At 35.7% G+C, this 22,839-nt stretch overlaps 7 non-coding genes across 7 annotated transcripts; all 7 read right to left on the bottom strand.

The window, feature by feature from the left end:
• Positions 1 to 400: 400 nt before the first annotated feature.
• Positions 401 to 591, bottom strand: LOC135752746 (U2 spliceosomal RNA). Its single transcript, XR_010533274.1, has one exon. It is a non-coding gene; the product is annotated as a U2 spliceosomal RNA (small nuclear RNA).
• A 5,667-nt stretch (positions 592 to 6,258) lies between these two features.
• Positions 6,259 to 6,423, bottom strand: LOC135752812 (U1 spliceosomal RNA). The gene has a single exon (XR_010533333.1). It is a non-coding gene; the product is annotated as a U1 spliceosomal RNA (small nuclear RNA).
• Positions 6,424 to 7,208: 785 nt separating this feature from the next.
• LOC135752764 (U2 spliceosomal RNA) lies at positions 7,209 to 7,399 on the bottom strand. The gene has a single exon (XR_010533291.1). It is a non-coding gene; the product is annotated as a U2 spliceosomal RNA (small nuclear RNA).
• Positions 7,400 to 13,061: 5,662 nt separating this feature from the next.
• LOC135752813 (U1 spliceosomal RNA) lies at positions 13,062 to 13,226 on the bottom strand. The gene has a single exon (XR_010533334.1). It is a non-coding gene; the product is annotated as a U1 spliceosomal RNA (small nuclear RNA).
• Positions 13,227 to 14,012: 786 nt separating this feature from the next.
• LOC135752747 (U2 spliceosomal RNA) lies at positions 14,013 to 14,203 on the bottom strand. Its single transcript, XR_010533275.1, has one exon. It is a non-coding gene; the product is annotated as a U2 spliceosomal RNA (small nuclear RNA).
• Positions 14,204 to 19,863: 5,660 nt separating this feature from the next.
• LOC135752814 (U1 spliceosomal RNA) lies at positions 19,864 to 20,028 on the bottom strand. The gene has a single exon (XR_010533335.1). It is a non-coding gene; the product is annotated as a U1 spliceosomal RNA (small nuclear RNA).
• A 785-nt stretch (positions 20,029 to 20,813) lies between these two features.
• On the bottom strand, positions 20,814 to 21,004 carry LOC135752748 (U2 spliceosomal RNA). Its single transcript, XR_010533276.1, has one exon. It is a non-coding gene; the product is annotated as a U2 spliceosomal RNA (small nuclear RNA).
• Positions 21,005 to 22,839: the final 1,835 nt, after the last annotated feature.

The raw sequence follows: 22,839 nt of genomic DNA on the forward strand, positions 1-22,839 counted from the left end.
CCCGTTGTCGTTGTGAGTTAAACAAGTACAGCTATGCTTCCAGGTCTGTCGACGTTGCTGTGGTTTTTCGACAGCTGTAGTATGAAGCGTAGTGAAAAAAGTTTTCAGGTGTTTTTAACATTCCAATCGGTCTCGTTCGCTTTTGTTGCGCCTTCAGCTGTGTCGAGGATGTTTAATTCGTCCTCGTATCACCTCCGCAAACTTGTAAAGAAATTAATTAAATACATTACAAAAACATTTCTTTATCAGCGTGTTCATTTCCACGCAAGCTTTTCGTTAAACCAATAAAGCCAACGAAATCACAGCAATTTTAAAACACACGGATTAGAAAAAACACCGTCATTCACGCACAAAAGAAGCAAATTCTTTTTTTTATACTTGACTTATTTATCCCCGAGATGGGGAGCGCACCATTCATGGAAACACTGCAATACCATGTTGATGCATGGAGTGGAAGGAGCAAGCTCCGCTTCCATTTCCGAAGGTCAAAAATCCATTTAACATATAGTCCCCGGATAGGAGACGTATCAGACATTAAACTGATAAGAACAGATACTACACTTGATCTTAGCCAAAAGGCCGAGAAGCGATACCGGAATAGACGCAGCCAAAGGGGGAGCCGGCGAAGGCGCTGGCTTTTGGGGTGGAGGCTAGCGGGCATTTAACTCTATACGTTCTCATTGTATAACCCAGAGGTAGAACGTTGAGCTAGCAAATCAGAAGTTCATGTTTTAATGCAGGATCTGATCCACGCTCATGAGAGAGAGAGAGAGAGAGAGATAGAGAGAATTTAGAATTTTCAAAAAACCTTTATTACAAATTAAAACATTTTCATAACCTCAAATCAGAAAAAACAAAGAAAAAAATATATATAGTAACGGAAATAACAAAAAAATAAGCCAACATAGGAGCAAAGAACAAATCATCTTCAATAACCAGACACAGAGCTCCTCCATAATACCAAATCAATTCAAAAGAAAGAAGATCATTCATTGCTTTAAAGTATCTAAAACCAATAAGGATTCTAGATTTAACTTATTTTAAAAACTGCTAATGTATCATGGCTTCCGGGTCTGTCAACGTTGCTGTGGTTTTTCGACAGCTGTAATATGAAGGGTAGAGTGAAAAAAAATATTTAAGTGTTTTGAACATCCCAATTTGTTCGTTTACTTAGTATTTTCTTAATGTTTTCGAGTTAAAAAATAATTCTTAAATCGAGATACATTTACTTAATAAGCAAAGTGGCTTAGAATTTAAGTCTTGTTTACTGAAATAAATTCTAAAATGTAATAGGTTAAGGCTTAAAACAAGTAAAAATATCTGCCAGTGGGGTAAGAAAAATAAACCTAAATTGAGTTTATTATTGAATTAAGTTGAAACTAGAATTAAGTTTATTTTTCTTACCCCGCTGGCAGATATTTTTTATTTGTTTTAAATATAAACCTGTTGATTTTTATAATTTATTTCAATTATTACAAAGTATGCGATCTGATTTTTTTAATCGCGGTGTTTCTTTTATTCCTCGTTTCTTTTCCGTGCATTTGCTTTATTTATTTATTTTTGCTTGTTGCATTTAAATGCACATTTGATTTGTTGCCACATTATTATGTGTTAATGTATTTTTTAACATGTTTATCAACAAAAAGTGCGTTATTATAATTAATTATATAGCTGTGAAATATATACAACAATTCCCAGCAAAAACAAAACGTTTTTATAACAATTTTCTATTACAATACATAATATCTTAAGCCACTTTGCTTACCAAGTAAATGTATCTCCATTTAAGCATTGTCAGATATTCACTAGAAAACAAGACAAAAACAGTAAGTAAGATATTAATTTACTTTTTTCTTTCAAACATAAATTTACAGACGGCTGGAAATTTTTAATAAAATAACTAGACATACCTATTCGGGTCTGCTCCCGTTTGCTGTGATGACGGGGGACTTAGTCCAAAGCACATTTTGAGGAATACGTACACATTTTACTTCTTATTTCTTTGAAATTAATTATGCATACACTATGGATTAAAAATGTCCCGACTGCGAACCTGATAAAACCCAGGTAAAAAGCAAATACAAATAAACCATTTTGATTTAGCAAAAGTTTACAAATAAATGCACTCCTTGCACACAACAAGCACGTCTAGTTACCATTCATATTTTGCGTGATTTAAGTTTCGTCGCATACATTTTGGAAGGCACACGATAAAAACAAAATAAGGCTTTTAATGTATGCCGACCTCATTCTCCGTTGAGGGCTTATCAATCATAATAAACGCTGTTAACTCTTCTCATTGAATGGTCTAAATCCAATGCTGGTAAAGAAATCAAATGTGCATTTAAACGCAACAAGCAAGCCGTAAAGCAATGGATGCAGGCAAACAAACGAGGAATAGCACATACACCACGATTAGATCATTGGGTCGCATACTTTGGAATTAATAAGAAATAATTATTCAGTCTAAAGAAATAAGAAGTAAAATGTCTAAGTATTTCTCCAAATGTGCACACTCATTACAATAAACGGGAGCAGACACGAATAGTTATGTATGTCTCGTTATTTTATTTAAAATTGATAAGCTGTCTAACATATGATATATTTTGATAATACGAAATGCTAAAAAAATAATATAACACCAATCGACAATATCTGTTATTGTTATTTTTACAAGTAAATTCATGTGTAGGAGAAAACAAAGCAGCTGTCAGTCCATACTATATTGAGTGGCCATCGTAGTGGTGCAACCTGAACGATGTTTTCCCTACTTCCGGTCAAAGCCGCCATTTTGTGAAATAGGCATATAGGTGACGCTGGAGCACGCGGCCATTGTCTCTGTTCAACAAAACAAGTATATATATACACATACGCATATTTTTCCTCAATCAATCACCGAATACAAGGTGCAATTCGATGCCAACTGACCCTTCTCTCTGGTTTCATGTTTGTAAGGAAAATTAAGGGGGAAATTACGATAGCATTTCAGCCAAACATTCATTCGTGCCACGCTGCTTTTCTTTGAACGAAAAAAAACCCTCTGCTCCCCCTACACAATTTCTTCTCCTGTTATTTTATGCTTAAAACAAGCAAATAAATCTGACTACAGGGTAAGAAAAAATTCGTGAACTTTTCCCATAAACACTTAATTCAAGAAAAATTGTCCCACCCCACTGGCCATTTTTTATCCACAATACACATTCGATGTCTGCAGGCACCATTGTCTTTGTTCAACGCAAACAATTCTGTTGCGTTTTTCTTTGAACGAAGTGCTCCGCCTAGATAATTTGACCCATATTCACATGGGTTTGTTTCTCGTTTTTTTTCTTTGAGAACAATCTATATAGCGCCTTCCACAATCGTTTTGGTGTTAGCTTTACGTAAAATAGAAACACAGAAAGGTACTGAGCGATGGAGAGACCACGAACGCGGAACGTATTATGGACCACGGACTGGCAAACAAACTGGCAACCACGCACTAAAGAAGCAAACTCTGATTTTAAACTCACCTTATTTGTCCCCGGAAAGCGCCAGAGTCGATGCACGGAGTGGACGGAACAAGCCTCGCTTCCATAGCCGAAGGTCAAAAATCCATTTAAACGTGTAGTCCCCGGTGTCCACTCGATCTTACCCAAAAAGCCGAGAAGCGATACCGCAATGGCATCCGGAGAAGGCGCTGGCTGTCGGGATGGAGGTTAGCGGGTCAGAGGTCCGGCACTGAAGGTCTGCGTTCATTATTCACCGTGTGCATTTCACTCTATATCCACTTTCTAATGTATAGCACTTGATAAGGATTAACAGTTTAAAAACAGAAATGCAAGACATCAGAAAATACATTTATTTTTTACTTTCATAACATGAGAGGTGTCATACAATAACAAATATGAGCTTTAAAATCACATTCCTAAGTTAAAAATATACATAAAAATAGATATATGGATCATTACACAAATCACTACTCAAAGGACCTATGTTAAATAACTGCTTCAATATTAATTAACAATAACATTTGGCCAAGGCAGTCCTTGTAAATAGACATATAAATAGACAAATAAAATCATGACATATATGCCGTAGAGCCTGAGATAGAGAAAAATAATAAGGAATTCTGCTTTTACTACCATCTCAGAAATATTGCCAGAATTAGAGGTTTTGTCTCAAGACAGGACTTAGAGAAACTTGTTCATGCTTTCATCACCAGCAGGGCCGATTATTGCAATGGTCAATGGATTTAAAAAGTACTGTTTCTTGTTTAAAAACCACTTCATGGCTACAATACATGACAGATATGCTAATCGAATATGAAACCGATTACTCGGATCAATAGGATCAGGTCATTTAGAAAAAACAAGGGTTCACTCAAAACAAGGTGCCTCAGCATTCAGTTATTATCAGCTTTCAGAAGAGATCAGATGTGCTTCAACAGTAGACACTTTTAAATCTAGATTAAAAACACATCAGTTTAACTTTGCATTTACTGAATGATTTAAAACAGTACGAATAAAACAGTACAAAAGAATAAAACAGTATGAACCTTACCTGTTATAAAGGGAATGAAGCTTACGGTATGGTGCTTACCTGCAGAAATAAATAAAGTACAATAAGAACACACAGAACTTCAATTTTCAAAATTATTTTAACATTAAATGATGATTATTTTACTGGTTTACCTGTTTGTGATTACCACAGGATCCCGTCACCTGGCTGCGGTCTTCATTTGGTGAACGGTTCTTCACTCATAATTGACCTATACAAGAAATAGAGAAGAATAATAAGCAATTCTGCTTTTACATGTAGATGTGTGCCCCAAGAACACAGACACACCGGCTCCAAAAAGTTTAAACAGTACACATTTCTGTTATTTTAATGTGGCAAATGTGTCAGCTTTAAAAGAAGCATACATTACCTTTTAAAGAGGAAATACCTTTTGCATGAAATACCTTTACTCCCAGCATAAGCAAGCAATTTTCAAAATGCTTTTAAAAGTAAATAGTGATTATTTTACTTGTTTACCTGTTTGTGATTACCATGGAATCCTGTCACCATCATTTTTAAGCTTGTAAAGCAAATAATGAAATATTGACTTAGTAGGAAAAAATATTTTGGAAGTATCGTGATAAATGATGAAGAAAATATTTTGCAAAGTGATGGTTAGCACACGGTTGATGGTACCTATTAAATTCCATCATATTTTTTTATTCCTACTATGGAAGTCAATGGTGACTATCTGCTGTGGGTTTACCATCATTCCTCAAAATACCTTCTTTTGTGTTACTCAGAAAAAAACTAATCCTCGTGTTGTTGTAAGCCTGTATGCATGAGTAAATGATGACAGAATTATCATCATAAATTGAAATATCCCTTTAAACTGTATTTCCCCCCTTAAACCTAAACTTATTTTCCTACAGCAAGTCATTTAGGTAATCAAGAAAATACTTTACCCGTTGTCTTTGTGAGTTAAACAAATACAGCTACGCTTCCAGGTCTGTCGACGTTGCTGTGGTTTTTCGACAGCTGTAGTATGAAGGGTAGCGAATGAATGAATACATTGCAAAAAATCATTTCTTACTTGTTATTTCGAACTGTTTTAACTATACAAATATCTAGAAAGTCTTAAAATAAGATGCATTTTTTGATGAGCAAAACGCCCTAAGAAAATAAACCTAGCCTTTAGGGAGAAAAAACTCAGAATTTGGGCTTAAAACAAGCAAATAAATCTGCCAAAGGGGTAAGAAACAAATCTAGATATAAACACTTAATTCAAGAAAAATTGTCGTAGCCCATTGGCAGATTTGTTGGCTTGTTTAATGTACATGCATGTACAATATTTCAATTTGTCTTGTATTTATTAGCATTTTGTATTGCCCAACGCTGTCTAGGTTGTTTAACTGTTGTCATTTTCTTATAAAAGCCTTTATAATTTATTAGTTTGGATGATTGCCATTCCCGAGAACCTCTTATATTGGAAGTAAAAGAATCATCTAAGCATTATTTTGTGCTCTTAGACATGTAGCCGTTTGATTGTGGTTCTATTTAATGGCTAGTCTATTCGTTTGGAATGGTCAAACGGCTATTAGATTTTCACTGACAGCCCAAATTAAGCCTTGTTTTAGCCTAGACACTTATTCGCTGTCTATTAAAAGTTATGTAGTCGTTGAATAGCCGCTTTTTTGATGACTAATGTATTCTTGGGCCGTGGTTAGACGTCTCTTGGATTTTACGTAAAACGACAAGCGAATCTATTTTTAACACAAAGGTCAGGGGAGAGCGCGAACGCAGTCCCCCACTATCAGAAATTTTGCAGTCGAGATTCCCACATTTGGGGAATTCGCAAAGGGTCAGCCCAACCGGAGTGCAATGGCTGAGCCTCGCCCTGGGTGAACCACCTTCATGATCATGGTGTCTCCCCTGCCAGGTAAGTATGAGCGACACCCTTTGAGGCCAGACGGCCGCATCTTCCTGTGACCGATCACATCGACGGCGCCCCCGGAGGCCGTCCGACTAACATTTCATTTACTGTGTGTGACCAGGTGGAAAGCGCACGAAGCCACGTCTGAGACCAAACATTCTTCGAGATCTACCCTGTTTTTATTCCGTTTCCAGCCCGGTTGAACCGGGTAGAGTGAAATATGTGAAACAATTTAAATCAAATGGATTTAAATTGCGCATTCAAATATATGGTTTCGTTATTACAAAGTAACTTTACGTGGAATAGAAACAAAAAAAAATGTACAGAGCAATCAAGAAACAACGAAAGCATAGCAATTTTAGAACGTGGATAAATAAAAACACAGGGCTCAATGACTTTCCCGTTGTCGTTGTGAGTTAAACAAGTACAGCTATGCTTCCAGGTCTGTCGACGTTGCTGTGGTTTTTCGACAGCTGTAGTATGAAGGGTAGTGAAAAAAGTTTTCAGGTGTTTTTAACATTCCAATCGGTCTCGTTCGCTTTTGTTGCGCCTTCAGCTGTGTCGAGGATGTTTAATTCGTCCTCGTATCACCTCCGCAAACTTGTAAAGAAATTAATTAAATACATTACAAAAACATTTCTTTATCAGCGTGTTCATTTCCACGCAAGCTTTTCGTTAAACCAATAAAGCCAACGAAATCACAGCAATTTTAAAACACACGGATTAGAAAAAACACCGTCATTCACGCCCAAAAGAAGCAAATTCTTTTTTTTATACTTGACTTATTTATCCCCGAGATGGGGAGCGCACCATTCATGGAAACACTGCAATACCATGTTGATGCATGGAGTGGAAGGAGCAAGCTCCGCTTCCATTTCCGAAGGTCAAAAATCCATTTAACATATAGTCCCCGGATACGAGACGTATCAGACATTAAACTGATAAGAACAGATACTACACTTGATCTTAGCCAAAAGGCCGAGAAGCGATACCGGAATAGACGCAGCCAAAGGGGGAGCCGGCGAAGGCGCTGGCTTTTGGGGTGGAGGCTAGCGGGCATTTAACTCTATACGTTCTCATTGTATAACCCAGAGGTAGAACGTTGAGCTAGCAAATCAGAAGTTCATGTTTTAATGCAGGATCTGATCCACGCTCATGAGAGAGAGAGAGAGATAGAGAGAATTTAGAATTTTCAAAAAACCTTTATTACAAATTAAAACATTTTCATAACCTCAAATCAGAAAAAACAAAGAAAAAAATATATATAGTAACGGAAATAACAAAAAAATAAGCCAACATAGGAGCAAAGAACAAATCATCTTCAATAACCAGACACAGAGCTCCTCCATAATACCAAATCAATTCAAAAGAAAGAAGATCATTCATTGCTTTAAAGTATCTAAAACCAATAAGGATTCTAGATTTAACTTATTTTAAAAACTGCTAATGTATCATGGCTTCCGGGTCTGTCAACGTTGCTGTGGTTTTTCGACAGCTGTAATATGAAGGGTAGAGTGAAAAAAAATATTTAAGTGTTTTGAACATCCCAATTTGTTCGTTTACTTAGTATTTTCTTAATGTTTTCGAGTTAAAAAATAATTCTTAAATCGAGATACATTTACTTAATAAGCAAAGTGGCTTAGAATTTAAGTCTTGTTTACTGAAATAAATTCTAAAATGTAATAGGTTAAGGCTTAAAACAAGTAAAAATATCTGCCAGTGGGGTAAGAAAAATAAACCTAAATTGAGTTTATTATTGAATTAAGTTGAAACTAGAATTAAGTTTATTTTTCTTACCCCGCTGGCAGATATTTTTTATTTGTTTTAAATATAAACCTGTTGATTTTTATAATTTATTTCAATTATTACAAAGTATGCGATCTGATTTTTTTAATCGCGGTGTTTCTTTTATTCCTCGTTTCTTTTCCGTGCATTTGCTTTATTTATTTATTTTTGCTTGTTGCATTTAAATGCACATTTGATTTGTTGCCACATTATTATGTGTTAATGTATTTTTTAACATGTTTATCAACAAAAAGTGCGTTATTATAATTAATTATATAGCTGTGAAATATATACAAGAATTCCCAGCAAAAACAAAACGTTTTTATAACAATTTTCTATTACAATACATAATATCTTAAGCCACTTTGCTTACCAAGTAAATGTATCTCCATTTAAGCATTGTCAGATATTCACTAGAAAACAAGACAAAAACAGTAAGTAAGATATTAATTTACTTTTTTCTTTCAAACATAAATTTACAGACGGCTGGAAATTTTTAATAAAATAACTAGACATACCTATTCGGGTCTGCTCCCGTTTGCTGTGATGACGGGGGACTTAGTCCAAAGCACATTTTGAGGAATACGTACACATTTTACTTCTTATTTCTTTGAAATTAATTATGCATACACTATGGATTAAAAATGTCCCGACTGCGAACCTGATAAAACCCAGGTAAAAAGCAAATACAAATAAACCATTTTGATTTAGCAAAAGTTTACAAATATACAAATAAATGCACTCCTTGCACACAACAAGCACGTCTAGTTACCATTCATATTTTGCGTGATTTAAGTTTCGTCGCATACATTTTGGAAGGCACACGATAAAAACAAAATAAGGCTTTTAATGTATGCCGACCTCATTCTCCGTTGAGGGCTTATCAATCATAATAAACGCTGTTAACTCTTCTCATTGAATGGTCTAAATCCAATGCTGGTAAAGAAATCAAATGTGCATTTAAACGCAACAAGCAAGCCGTAAAGCAATGGATGCAGGCAAACAAACGAGGAATAGCACATACACCACGATTAGATCATCGGGTCGCATACTTTGGAATTAATAAGAAATAATTATTCAGTCTAAAGAAATAAGAAGTAAAATGTCTAAGTATTTCTCCAAATGTGCACACTCATTACAATAAACGGGAGCAGACACGAATAGTTATGTATGTCTCGTTATTTTATTTAAAATTGATAAGCTGTCTAACATATGATATATTTTGATAATACGAAATGCTAAAAAAATAATATAACACCAATCGACAATATCTGTTATTGTTATTTTTACAAGTAAATTCATGTGTAGGAGAAAACAAAGCAGCTGTCAGTCCATACTATATTGAGTGGCCATCGTAGTGGTGCAACCTGAACGATGTTTTCCCTACTTCCGGTCAAAGCCGCCATTTTGTGAAATAGGCATATAGGTGACGCTGGAGCACGCGGCCATTGTCTCTGTTCAACAAAACAAGTATATATATACACATACGCATATTTTTCCTCAATCAATCACCGAATACAAGGTGCAATTCGATGCCAACTGACCCTTCTCTCTGGTTTCATGTTTGTAAGGAAAATTAAGGGGGAAATTACGATAGCATTTCAGCCAAACATTCATTCGTGCCACGCTGCTTTTCTTTGAACGAAAAAAAACCCTCTGCTCCCCCTACACAATTTCTTCTCCTGTTATTTTATGCTTAAAACAAGCAAATAAATCTGACTACAGGGTAAGAAAAAATTCGTGAACTTTTCCCATAAACACTTAATTCAAGAAAAATTGTCCCACCCCACTGGCCATTTTTTATCCACAATACACATTCGATGTCTGCAGGCACCATTGTCTTTGTTCAACGCAAACAATTCTGTTGCGTTTTTCTTTGAACGAAGTGCTCCGCCTAGATAATTTGACCCATATTCACATGGGTTTGTTTCTCGTTTTTTTTTTCTTTGAGAACAATCTATATAGCGCCTTCCACAATCGTTTTGGTGTTAGCTTTACGTAAAATAGAAACACAGAAAGGTACTGAGCGATGGAGAGACCACGAACGCGGAACGTATTATGGACCACGGACTGGCAAACAAACTGGCAACCACGCACTAAAGAAGCAAACTCTGATTTTAAACTCACCTTATTTGTCCCCGGAAAGCGCCAGAGTCGATGCACGGAGTGGACGGAACAAGCCTCGCTTCCATAGCCGAAGGTCAAAAATCCATTTAAACGTGTAGTCCCCGGTGTCCACTCGATCTTACCCAAAAAGCCGAGAAGCGATACCGCAATGGCATCCGGAGAAGGCGCTGGCTGTCGGGATGGAGGTTAGCGGGTCAGAGGTCCGGCACTGAAGGTCTGCGTTCATTATTCACCGTGTGCATTTCACTCTATATCCACTTTCTAATGTATAGCACTTGATAAGGATTAACAGTTTAAAAACAGAAATGCAAGACATCAGAAAATACATTTATTTTTTACTTTCATAACATGAGAGGTGTCATACAATAACAAATATGAGCTTTAAAATCACATTCCTAAGTTAAAAATATACATAAAAATAGATATATGGATCATTACACAAATCACTACTCAAAGGACCTATGTTAAATAACTGCTTCAATATTAATTAACAATAACATTTGGCCAAGGCAGTCCTTGTAAATAGACATATAAATAGACAAATAAAATCATGACATATATGCTGTAGAGCCTGAGATAGAGAAAAATAATAAGGAATTCTGCTTTTACTACCATCTCAGAAATATTGCCAGAATTAGAGGTTTTGTCTCAAGACAGGACTTAGAGAAACTTGTTCATGCTTTCATCACCAGCAGGGCCGATTATTGCAATGGTCAATGGATTTAAAAAGTACTGTTTCTTGTTTAAAAACCACTTCATGGCTACAATACATGACAGATATGCTAATCGAATATGAAACCGATTACTCGGATCAATAGGATCAGGTCATTTAGAAAAAACAAGGGTTCACTCAAAACAAGGTGCCTCAGCATTCAGTTATTATCAGCTTTCAGAAGAGATCAGATGTGCTTCAACAGTAGACACTTTTAAATCTAGATTAAAAACACATCAGTTTAACTTTGCATTTACTGAATGATTTAAAACAGTACGAATAAAACAGTACAAAAGAATAAAACAGTATGAACCTTACCTGTTATAAAGGGAATGAAGCTTACGGTATGGTGCTTACCTGCAGAAATAAATAAAGTACAATAAGAACACACAGAACTTCAATTTTCAAAATTATTTTAACATTAAATGATGATTATTTTACTGGTTTACCTGTTTGTGATTACCACAGGATCCCGTCACGGTCTTTATTTGGTGAACGGTTCTTCACTCATAATTGACCTATACAAGAAATAGAGAAGAATAATAAGCAATTCTGCTTTTACATGTAGATGTGTGCCCCAAGAACACAGACACACCGGCTCCAAAAAGTTTAAACAGTACACATTTCTGTTATTTTAATGTGGCAAATGTGTCAGCTTTAAAAGAAGCATACATTACCTTTTAAAGAGGAAATACCTTTTGCATGAAATACCTTTACTCCCAGCATAAGCAAGCAATTTTCAAAATGCTTTTAAAAGTAAATAGTGATTATTTTACTTGTTTACCTGTTTGTGATTACCATGGAATCCTGTCACCATCATTTTTAAACTTGTAAAGCAAATAATGAAATATTGACTTAGTAGGAAAAAATATTTTGGAAGTATCGTGATAAATGATGAAGAAAATATTTTGCAAAGTGATGGTTAGCACACGGTTGATGGTACCTATTAAATTCCATCATATTTTTTTATTCCTACTATGGAAGTCAATGGTGACTATCTGCTGTGGGTTTACCATCATTCCTCAAAATACCTTCTTTTGTGTTACTCAGAAAAAAACTAATCCTCGTGTTGTTGTAAGCCTGTATGCATGAGTAAATGATGACAGAATTATCATCATAAATTGAAATATCCCTTTAAACTGTATTTCCCCCCTTAAACCTAAACTTATTTTCCTACAGCAAGTCATTTAGGTAATCAAGAAAATACTTTACCCGTTGTCTTTGTGAGTTAAACAAATACAGCTACGCTTCCAGGTCTGTCGACGTTGCTGTGGTTTTTCGACAGCTGTAGTATGAAGGGTAGCGAATGAATGAATACATTGCAAAAAATCATTTCTTACTTGTTATTTCGAACTGTTTTAACTATACAAATATCTAGAAAGTCTTAAAATAAGATGCATTTTTGATGAGCAAAATGCCCTAAGAAAATAAACCTAGCCTTTAGGGAGAAAAAACTCAGAATTTGGGCTTAAAACAAGCAAATAAATCTGCCAAAGGGGTAAGAAACAAATCTAGATATAAACACTTAATTCAAGAAAAATTGTCGTAGCCCATTGGCAGATTTGTTGGCTTGTTTAATGTACATGCATGTACAATATTTCAATTTGTCTTGTATTTATTAGCATTTTGTATTGCCCAACGCTGTCTAGGTTGTTTAACTGTTGTCATTTTCTTATAAAAGCCTTTATAATTTATTAGTTTGGATGATTGCCATTCCCGAGAACCTCTTATATTGGAAGTAAAAGAATCATCTAAGCATTATTTTGTGCTCTTAGACATGTAGCCGTTTGATTGTGGTTCTATTTAATGGCTAGTCTATTCGTTTGGAATGGTCAAACGGCTATTAGATTTTCACTGACAGCCCAAATTAAGCCTTGTTTTAGCCTAGACACTTATTCGCTGTCTATTAAAAGTTATGTAGTCGTTGAATAGCCGCTTTTTTGATGACTAATGTATTCTTGGGCCGTGGTTAGACGTCTCTTGGATTTTACGTAAAACGACAAGCGAATCTATTTTTAACACAAAGGTCAGGGGAGAGCGCGAACGCAGTCCCCCACTATCAGAAATTTTGCAGTCGAGATTCCCACATTTGGGGAATTCGCAAAGGGTCAGCCCAACCGGAGTGCAATGGCTGAGCCTCGCCCTGGGTGAACCACCTTCATGATCATGGTGTCTCCCCTGCCAGGTAAGTATGAGCGACACACTTTGAGGCCAGACGGCCGCATCTTCCTGTGACCGATCACATCGACGGCGCCCCCGGAGGCCGTCCGACTAACATTTCATTTACTGTGTGTGACCAGGTGGAAAGCGCACGAAGCCACGTCTGAGACCAAACATTCTTCGAGATCTACCCTGTTTTTATTCCGTTTCCAGCCCGGTTGAACCGTGTAGAGTGAAATATGTGAAACAATTTAAATCAAATGGATTTAAATTGCGCATTCAAATATATGGTTTCGTTATTACAAAGTAACTTTACGTGGAATAGAAACAAAAAAAAAATGTACAGAGCAATCAAGAAACAACGAAAGCATAGCAATTTTAGAACGTGGATAAATAAAAACACAGGGCTCAATGACTTTCCCGTTGTCGTTGTGAGTTAAACAAGTACAGCTATGCTTCCAGGTCTGTCGACGTTGCTGTGGTTTTTCGACAGCTGTAGTATGAAGGGTAGTGAAAAAAGTTTTCAGGTGTTTTTAACATTCCAATCGGTCTCGTTCGCTTTTGTTGCGCCTTCAGCTGTGTCGAGGATGTTTAATTCGTCCTCGTATCACCTCCGCAAACTTGTAAAGAAATTAATTAAATACATTACAAAAACATTTCTTTATCAGCGTGTTCATTTCCACGCAAGCTTTTCGTTAAACCAATAAAGCCAACGAAATCACAGCAATTTTAAAACACACGGATTAGAAAAAACACCGTCATTCACGCACAAAAGAAGCAAATTCTTTTTTTTATACTTGACTTATTTATCCCCGAGATGGGGAGCGCACCATTCATGGAAACACTGCAATACCATGTTGATGCATGGAGTGGAAGGAGCAAGCTCCGCTTCCATTTCCGAAGGTCAAAAATCCATTTAACATATAGTCCCCGGATAGGAGACGTATCAGACATTAAACTGATAAGAACAGATACTACACTTGATCTTAGCCAAAAGGCCGAGAAGCGATACCGGAATAGACGCAGCCAAAGGGGGAGCCGGCGAAGGCGCTGGCTTTTGGGGTGGAGGCTAGCGGGCATTTAACTCTATACGTTCTCATTGTATAACCCAGAGGTAGAACGTTGAGCTAGCAAATCAGAAGTTCATGTTTTAATGCAGGATCTGATCCACGCTCATGAGAGAGAGAGAGAGAGATAGAGAGAATTTAGAATTTTCAAAAAACCTTTATTACAAATTAAAACATTTTCATAACCTCAAATCAGAAAAAACAAAGAAAAAAATATATATAGTAACGGAAATAACAAAAAAATAAGCCAACATAGGAGCAAAGAACAAATCATCTTCAATAACCAGACACAGAGCTCCTCCATAATACCAAATCAATTCAAAAGAAAGAAGATCATTCATTGCTTTAAAGTATCTAAAACCAATAAGGATTCTAGATTTAACTTATTTTAAAAACTGCTAATGTATCATGGCTTCCGGGTCTGTCAACGTTGCTGTGGTTTTTCGACAGCTGTAATATGAAGGGTAGAGTGAAAAAAAATATTTAAGTGTTTTGAACATCCCAATTTGTTCGTTTACTTAGTATTTTCTTAATGTTTTCGAGTTAAAAAATAATTCTTAAATCGAGATACATTTACTTAATAAGCAAAGTGGCTTAGAATTTAAGTCTTGTTTACTGAAATAAATTCTAAAATGTAATAGGTTAAGGCTTAAAACAAGTAAAAATATCTGCCAGTGGGGTAAGAAAAATAAACCTAAATTGAGTTTATTATTGAATTAAGTTGAAACTAGAATTAAGTTTATTTTTCTTACCCCGCTGGCAGATATTTTTTATTTGTTTTAAATATAAACCTGTTGATTTTTATAATTTATTTCAATTATTACAAAGTATGCGATCTGATTTTTTTAATCGCGGTTCTTTTATTCCTCGTTTCTTTTCCGTGCATTTGCTTTATTTATTTATTTTTGCTTGTTGCATTTAAATGCACATTTGATTTGTTGCCACATTATTATGTGTTAATGTATTTTTTAACATGTTTATCAACAAAAAGTGCGTTATTATAATTAATTATATAGCTGTGAAATATATACAAGAATTCCCAGCAAAAACAAAAGGTTTTTATAACAATTTTCTATTACAATACATAATATCTTAAGCCACTTTGCTTACCAAGTAAATGTATCTCCATTTAAGCATTGTCAGATATTCACTAGAAAACAAGACAAAAACAGTAAGTAAGATATTAATTTACTTTTTTCTTTCAAACATAAATTTACAGACGGCTGGAAATTTTTAATAAAATAACTAGCCATACCTATTCGGGTCTGCTCCCGTTTGCTGTGATGACGGGGGACTTAGTCCAAAGCACATTTTGAGGAATACTTACACATTTTACTTCTTATTTCTTTGAAATTAATTATGCATACACTATGGATTAAAAATGTCCCGACTGCGAACCTGATAAAACCCAGGTAAAAAGCAAATACAAATAAACCATTTTGATTTAGCAAAAGTTTACAAATAAATGCACTCCTTGCACACAACAAGCACGTCTAGTTACCATTCATATTTTGCGTGATTTAAGTTTCGTCGCATACATTTTGGAAGCAACACGATAAAAACAAAATAAGGCTTTTAATGTATGCCGACCTCATTCTCCGTTGAGGGCTTATCAATCATAATAAACGCTGTTAACTCTTCTCATTGAATGGTCTAAATCCAATGCTGGTAAAGAAATCAAATGTGCATTTAAACGCAACAAGCAAGCCGTAAAGCAATGGATGCAGGCAAACAAACGAGGAATAGCACATACACCACGATTAGATCATCGGGTCGCATACTTTGGAATTAATAAGAAATAATTATTCAGTCTAAAGAAATAAGAAGTAAAATGTCTAAGTATTTCTCCAAATGTGCACACTCATTACAATAAACGGGAGCAGACACGAATAGTTATGTATGTCTCGTTATTTTATTTAAAATTGATAAGCTGTCTAACATATGATATATTTTGATAATACGAAATGCTAAAAAAATAATATAACACCAATCGACAATATCTGTTATTGTTATTTTTACAAGTAAATTCATGTGTAGGAGAAAACAAAGCAGCTGTCAGTCCATACTATATTGAGTGGCCATCGTAGTGGTGCAACCTGTACGATGTTTTCCCTACTTCCGGTCAAAGCCGCCATTTTGTGAAATAGGCATATAGGTGACGCTGGAGCACGCGGCCATTGTCTCTGTTCAACAAAACAAGTATATATATACACATACGCATATTTTTCCTCAATCAATCACCGAATACAAGGTGCAATTCGATGCCAACTGACCCTTCTCTCTGGTTTCATGTTTGTAAGGAAAATTAAGGGGGAAATTACGATAGCATTTCAGCCAAACATTCATTCGTGCCACGCTGCTTTTCTTTGAACGAAAAAAAACCCTCTGCTCCCCCTACACAATTTCTTCTCCTGTTATTTTATGCTTAAAACAAGCAAATAAATCTGACTACAGGGTAAGAAAAAATTCGTGAACTTTTCCCATAAACACTTAATTCAAGAAAAATTGTCCCACCCCACTGGCCATTTTTTATCCACAATACACATTCGATGTCTGCAGGCACCATTGTCTTTGTTCAACGCAAACAATTCTGTTGCGTTTTTCTTTGAACGAAGTGCTCCGCCTAGATAATTTGACCCATATTCACATGGGTTTGTTTCTCGTTTTTTTTCTTTGAGAACAATCTATATAGCGCCTTCCACAATCGTTTTGGTGTTAGCTTTACGTAAAATAGAAACACAGAAAGGTACTGAGCGATGGAGAGACCACGAACGCGGAACGTATTATGGACCACGGACTGACAAACAAACTGGCAACCACGCACTAAAGAAGCAAACTCTGATTTTAAACTCACCTTATTTGTCCCCGGAAAGCGCCAGAGTCGATGCACGGAGTGGACGGAACAAGCCTCGCTTCCATAGCCGAAGGTCAAAAATCCATTTAAACGTGTAGTCCCCGGTGTCCACTCGATCTTACCCAAAAAGCCGAGAAGCGATACCGCAATGGCATCCGGAGAAGGCGCTGGCTGTCGGGATGGAGGTTAGCGGGTCAGAGGTCCGGCACTGAAGGTCTGCGTTCATTATTCACCGTGTGCATTTCACTCTATATCCACTTTCTAATGTATAGCACTTGATAAGGATTAACAGTTTAAAAACAGAAATGCAAGACATCAGAAAATACATTTATTTTTTACTTTCATAACATGAGAGGTGTCATACAATAACAAATATGAGCTTTAAAATCACATTCCTAAGTTAAAAATATACATAAAAATAGATATATGGATCATTACACAAATCACTACTCAAAGGACCTATGTTAAATAACTGCTTCAATATTAATTAACAATAACATTTGGCCAAGGCAGTCCTTGTAAATAGACATATAAATAGACAAATAAAATCATGACATATATGCCGTAGAGCCTGAGATAGAGAAAAATAATAAGGAATTCTGCTTTTACTACCATCTCAGAAATATTGCCAGAATTAGAGGTTTTGTCTCAAGACAGGACTTAGAGAAACTTGTTCATGCTTTCATCACCAGCAGGGCCGATTATTGCAATGGTCAATGGATTTAAAAAGTACTGTTTCTTGTTTAAAAACCACTTCATGGCTACAATACATGACAGATATGCTAATCGAATATGAAACCGATTACTCGGATCAATAGGATCAGGTCATTTAGAAAAAACAAGGGTTCACTCAAAACAAGGTGCCTCAGCATTCAGTTATTATCAGCTTTCAGAAGAGATCAGATGTGCTTCAACAGTAGACACTTTTAAATCTAGATTAAAAACACATCAGTTTAACTTTGCATTTACTGAATGATTTAAAACAGTACGAATAAAACAGTACAAAAGAATAAAACAGTATGAACCTTACCTGTTATAAAGGGAATGAAGCTTACGGTATGGTGCTTACCTGCAGAAATAAATAAAGTACAATAAGAACACACAGAACTTCAATTTTCAAAATTATTTTAACATTAAATGATGATTATTTTACTGGTTTACCTGTTTGTGATTACCACAGGATCCCGTCACCTGGCTGCGGTCTTCATTTGGTGAACGGTTCTTCACTCATAATTGACCTATACAAGAAATAGAGAAGAATAATAAGCAATTCTGCTTTTACATGTAGATGTGTGCCCCAAGAACACAGACACACCGGCTCCAAAAAGTTTAAACAGTACACATTTCTGTTATTTTAATGTGGCAAATGTGTCAGCTTTAAAAGAAGCATACATTACCTTTTAAAGAGGAAATACCTTTTGCATGAAATACCTTTACTCCCAGCATAAGCAAGCAATTTTCAAAATGCTTTTAAAAGTAAATAGTGATTATTTTACTTGTTTACCTGTTTGTGATTACCATGGAATCCTGTCACCATCATTTTTAAGCTTGTAAAGCAAATAATGAAATATTGACTTAGTAGGAAAAAATATTTTGGAAGTATCGTGATAAATGATGAAGAAAATATTTTGCAAAGTGATGGTTAGCACACGGTTGATGGTACCTATTAAATTCCATCATATTTTTTTATTCCTACTATGGAAGTCAATGGTGACTATCTGCTGTGGGTTTACCATCATTCCTCAAAATACCTTCTTTTGTGTTACTCAGAAAAAAACTAATCCTCGTGTTGTTGTAAGCCTGTATGCATGAGTAAATGATGACAGAATTATCATCATAAATTGAAATATCCCTTTAAACTGTATTTCCCCCCTTAAACCTAAACTTATTTTCCTACAGCAAGTCATTTAGGTAATCAAGAAAATACTTTACCCGTTGTCTTTGTGAGTTAAACAAATACAGCTACGCTTCCAGGTCTGTCGACGTTGCTGTGGTTTTTCGACAGCTGTAGTATGAAGGGTAGCGAATGAATGAATACATTGCAAAAAATCATTTCTTACTTGTTATTTCGAACTGTTTTAACTATACAAATATCTAGAAAGTCTTAAAATAAGATGCATTTTTTGATGAGCAAAATGCCCTAAGAAAATAAACCTAGCCTTTAGGGAGAAAAAACTCAGAATTTGGGCTTAAAACAAGCAAATAAATCTGCCAAAGGGGTAAGAAACAAATCTAGATATAAACACTTAATTCAAGAAAAATTGTCGTAGCCCATTGGCAGATTTGTTGGCTTGTTTAATGTACATGCATGTACAATATTTCAATTTGTCTTGTATTTATTAGCATTTTGTATTGCCCAACGCTGTCTAGGTTGTTTAACTGTTGTCATTTTCTTATAAAAGCCTTTATAATTTATTAGTTTGGATGATTGCCATTCCCGAGAACCTCTTATATTGGAAGTAAAAGAATCATCTAAGCATTATTTTGTGCTCTTAGACATGTAGCCGTTTGATTGTGGTTCTATTTAATGGCTAGTCTATTCGTTTGGAATGGTCAAACGGCTATTAGATTTTCACTGACAGCCCAAATTAAGCCTTGTTTTAGCCTAGACACTTATTCGCTGTCTATTAAAAGTTATGTAGTCGTTGAATAGCCGCTTTTTTGATGACTAATGTATTCTTGGGCCGTGGTTAGACGTCTCTTGGATTTTACGTAAAACGACAAGCGAATCTATTTTTAACACAAAGGTCAGGGGAGAGCGCGAACGCAGTCCCCCACTATCAGAAATTTTGCAGTCGAGATTCCCACATTTGGGGAATTCGCAAAGGGTCAGCCCAACCGGAGTGCAATGGCTGAGCCTCGCCCTGGGTGAACCACCTTCATGATCATGGTGTCTCCCCTGCCAGGTAAGTATGAGCGACACCCTTTGAGGCCAGACGGCCGCATCTTCCTGTGACCGATCACATCGACGGCGCCCCCGGAGGCCGTCCGACTAACATTTCATTTACTGTGTGTGACCAGGTGGAAAGCGCACGAAGCCACGTCTGAGACCAAACATTCTTCGAGATCTACCCTGTTTTTATTCCGTTTCCAGCCCGGTTGAACCGTGTAGAGTGAAATATGTGAAACAATTTAAATCAAATGGATTTAAATTGCGCATTCAAATATATGGTTTCGTTATTACAAAGTAACTTTACGTGGAATAGAAACAAAAAAAAATGTACAGAGCAATCAAGAAACAACGAAAGCATAGCAATTTTAGAACGTGGATAAATAAAAACACAGGGCTCAATGACTTTCCCGTTGTCGTTGTGAGTTAAACAAGTACAGCTATGCTTCCAGGTCTGTCGACGTTGCTGTGGTTTTTCGACAGCTGTAGTATGAAGGGTAGTGAAAAAAGTTTTCAGGTGTTTTTAACATTCCAATCGGTCTCGTTCGCTTTTGTTGCGCCTTCAGCTGTGTCGAGGATGTTTAATTCGTCCTCGTATCACCTCCGCAAACTTGTAAAGAAATTAATTAAATACATTACAAAAACATTTCTTTATCAGCGTGTTCATTTCCATGCAAGCTTTTCGTTAAACCAATAAAGCCAACGAAATCACAGCAATTTTAAAACACACGGATTAGAAAAAACACCGTCATTCACGCACAAAAGAAGCAAATTCTTTTTTTTATACTTGACTTATTTATCCCCGAGATGGGGAGCGCACCATTCATGGAAACACTGCAATACCATGTTGATGCATGGAGTGGAAGGAGCAAGCTCCGCTTCCATTTCCGAAGGTCAAAAATCCATTTAACATATAGTCCCCGGATAGGAGACGTATCAGACATTAAACTGATAAGAACAGATACTACACTTGATCTTAGCCAAAAGGCCGAGAAGCGATACCGGAATAGACGCAGCCAAAGGGGGAGCCGGCGAAGGCGCTGGCTTTTGGGGTGGAGGCTAGCGGGCATTTAACTCTATACGTTCTCATTGTATAACCCAGAGGTAGAACGTTGAGCTAGCAAATCAGAAGTTCATGTTTTAATGCAGGATCTGATCCACGCTCATGAGAGAGAGAGAGAGATAGAGAGAATTTAGAATTTTCAAAAAACCTTTATTACAAATTAAAACATTTTCATAACCTCAAATCAGAAAAAACAAAGAAAAAAATATATATAGTAACGGAAATAACAAAAAAATAAGCCAACATAGGAGCAAAGAACAAATCATCTTCAATAACCAGACACAGAGCTCCTCCATAATACCAAATCAATTCAAAAGAAAGAAGATCATTCATTGCTTTAAAGTATCTAAAACCAATAAGGATTCTAGATTTAACTTATTTTAAAAACTGCTAATGTATCATGGCTTCCGGGTCTGTCAACGTTGCTGTGGTTTTTCGACAGCTGTAATATGAAGGGTAGAGTGAAAAAAAATATTTAAGTGTTTTGAACATCCCAATTTGTTCGTTTACTTAGTATTTTCTTAATGTTTTCGAGTTAAAAAATAATTCTTAAATCGAGATACATTTACTTAATAAGCAAAGTGGCTTAGAATTTAAGTCTTGTTTACTGAAATAAATTCTAAAATGTAATAGGTTAAGGCTTAAAACAAGTAAAAATATCTGCCAGTGGGGTAAGAAAAATAAACCTAAATTGAGTTTATTATTGAATTAAGTTGAAACTAGAATTAAGTTTATTTTTCTTACCCCGCTGGCAGATATTTTTTATTTGTTTTAAATATAAACCTGTTGATTTTTATAATTTATTTCAATTATTACAAAGTATGCGATCTGATTTTTTAATCGCGGTGTTTCTTTTATTCCTCGTTTCTTTTCCGTGCATTTGCTTTATTTATTTATTTTTGCTTGTTGCATTTAAATGCACATTTGATTTGTTGCCACATTATTATGTGTTAATGTATTTTTTAACATGTTTATCAACAAAAAGTGCGTTATTATAATAAATTATATAGCTGTGAAATATATACAAGAATTCCCAGCAAAAACAAAACGTTTTTATAACAATTTTCTATTACAATACATAATATCTTAAGCCACTTTGCTTACCAAGTAAATGTATCTCCATTTAAGCATTGTCAGATATTCACTAGAAAACAAGACAAAAACAGTAAGTAAGATATTAATTTACTTTTTTCTTTCAAACATAAATTTACAGACGGCTGGAAATTTTTAATAAAATAACTAGACATACCTATTCGGGTCTGCTCCCGTTTGCTGTGATGACGGGGGACTTAGTCCAAAGCACATTTTGAGGAATACGTACACATTTTACTTCTTTTTTCTTTGAAATTAATTATGCATACACTATGGATTAAAAATGTCCCGACTGCGAACCTGATAAAACCCAGGTAAAAAGCAAATACAAATAAACCATTTTGATTTAGCAAAAGTTTACAAATAAATGCACTCCTTGCACACAACAAGCACGTCTAGTTACCATTCATATTTTGCGTGATTTAAGTTTCGTCGCATACATTTTGGAAGGCACACGATAAAAACAAAATAAGGCTTTTAATGTATGCCGACCTCATTCTCCGTTGAGGGCTTATCAATCATAATAAACGCTGTTAACTCTTCTCATTGAATGGTCTAAATCCAATGCTGGTAAAGAAATCAAATGTGCATTTAAACGCAACAAGCAAGCCGTAAAGCAATGGATGCAGGCAAACAAACGAGGAATAGCACATACACCACGATTAGATCATCGGGTCGCA

Source organism: Paramisgurnus dabryanus, chromosome 9 (assembly GCF_030506205.2).
Source record: "Paramisgurnus dabryanus chromosome 9, PD_genome_1.1, whole genome shotgun sequence".
Classification (NCBI taxonomy): domain Eukaryota; kingdom Metazoa; phylum Chordata; class Actinopteri; order Cypriniformes; family Cobitidae; genus Paramisgurnus; species Paramisgurnus dabryanus.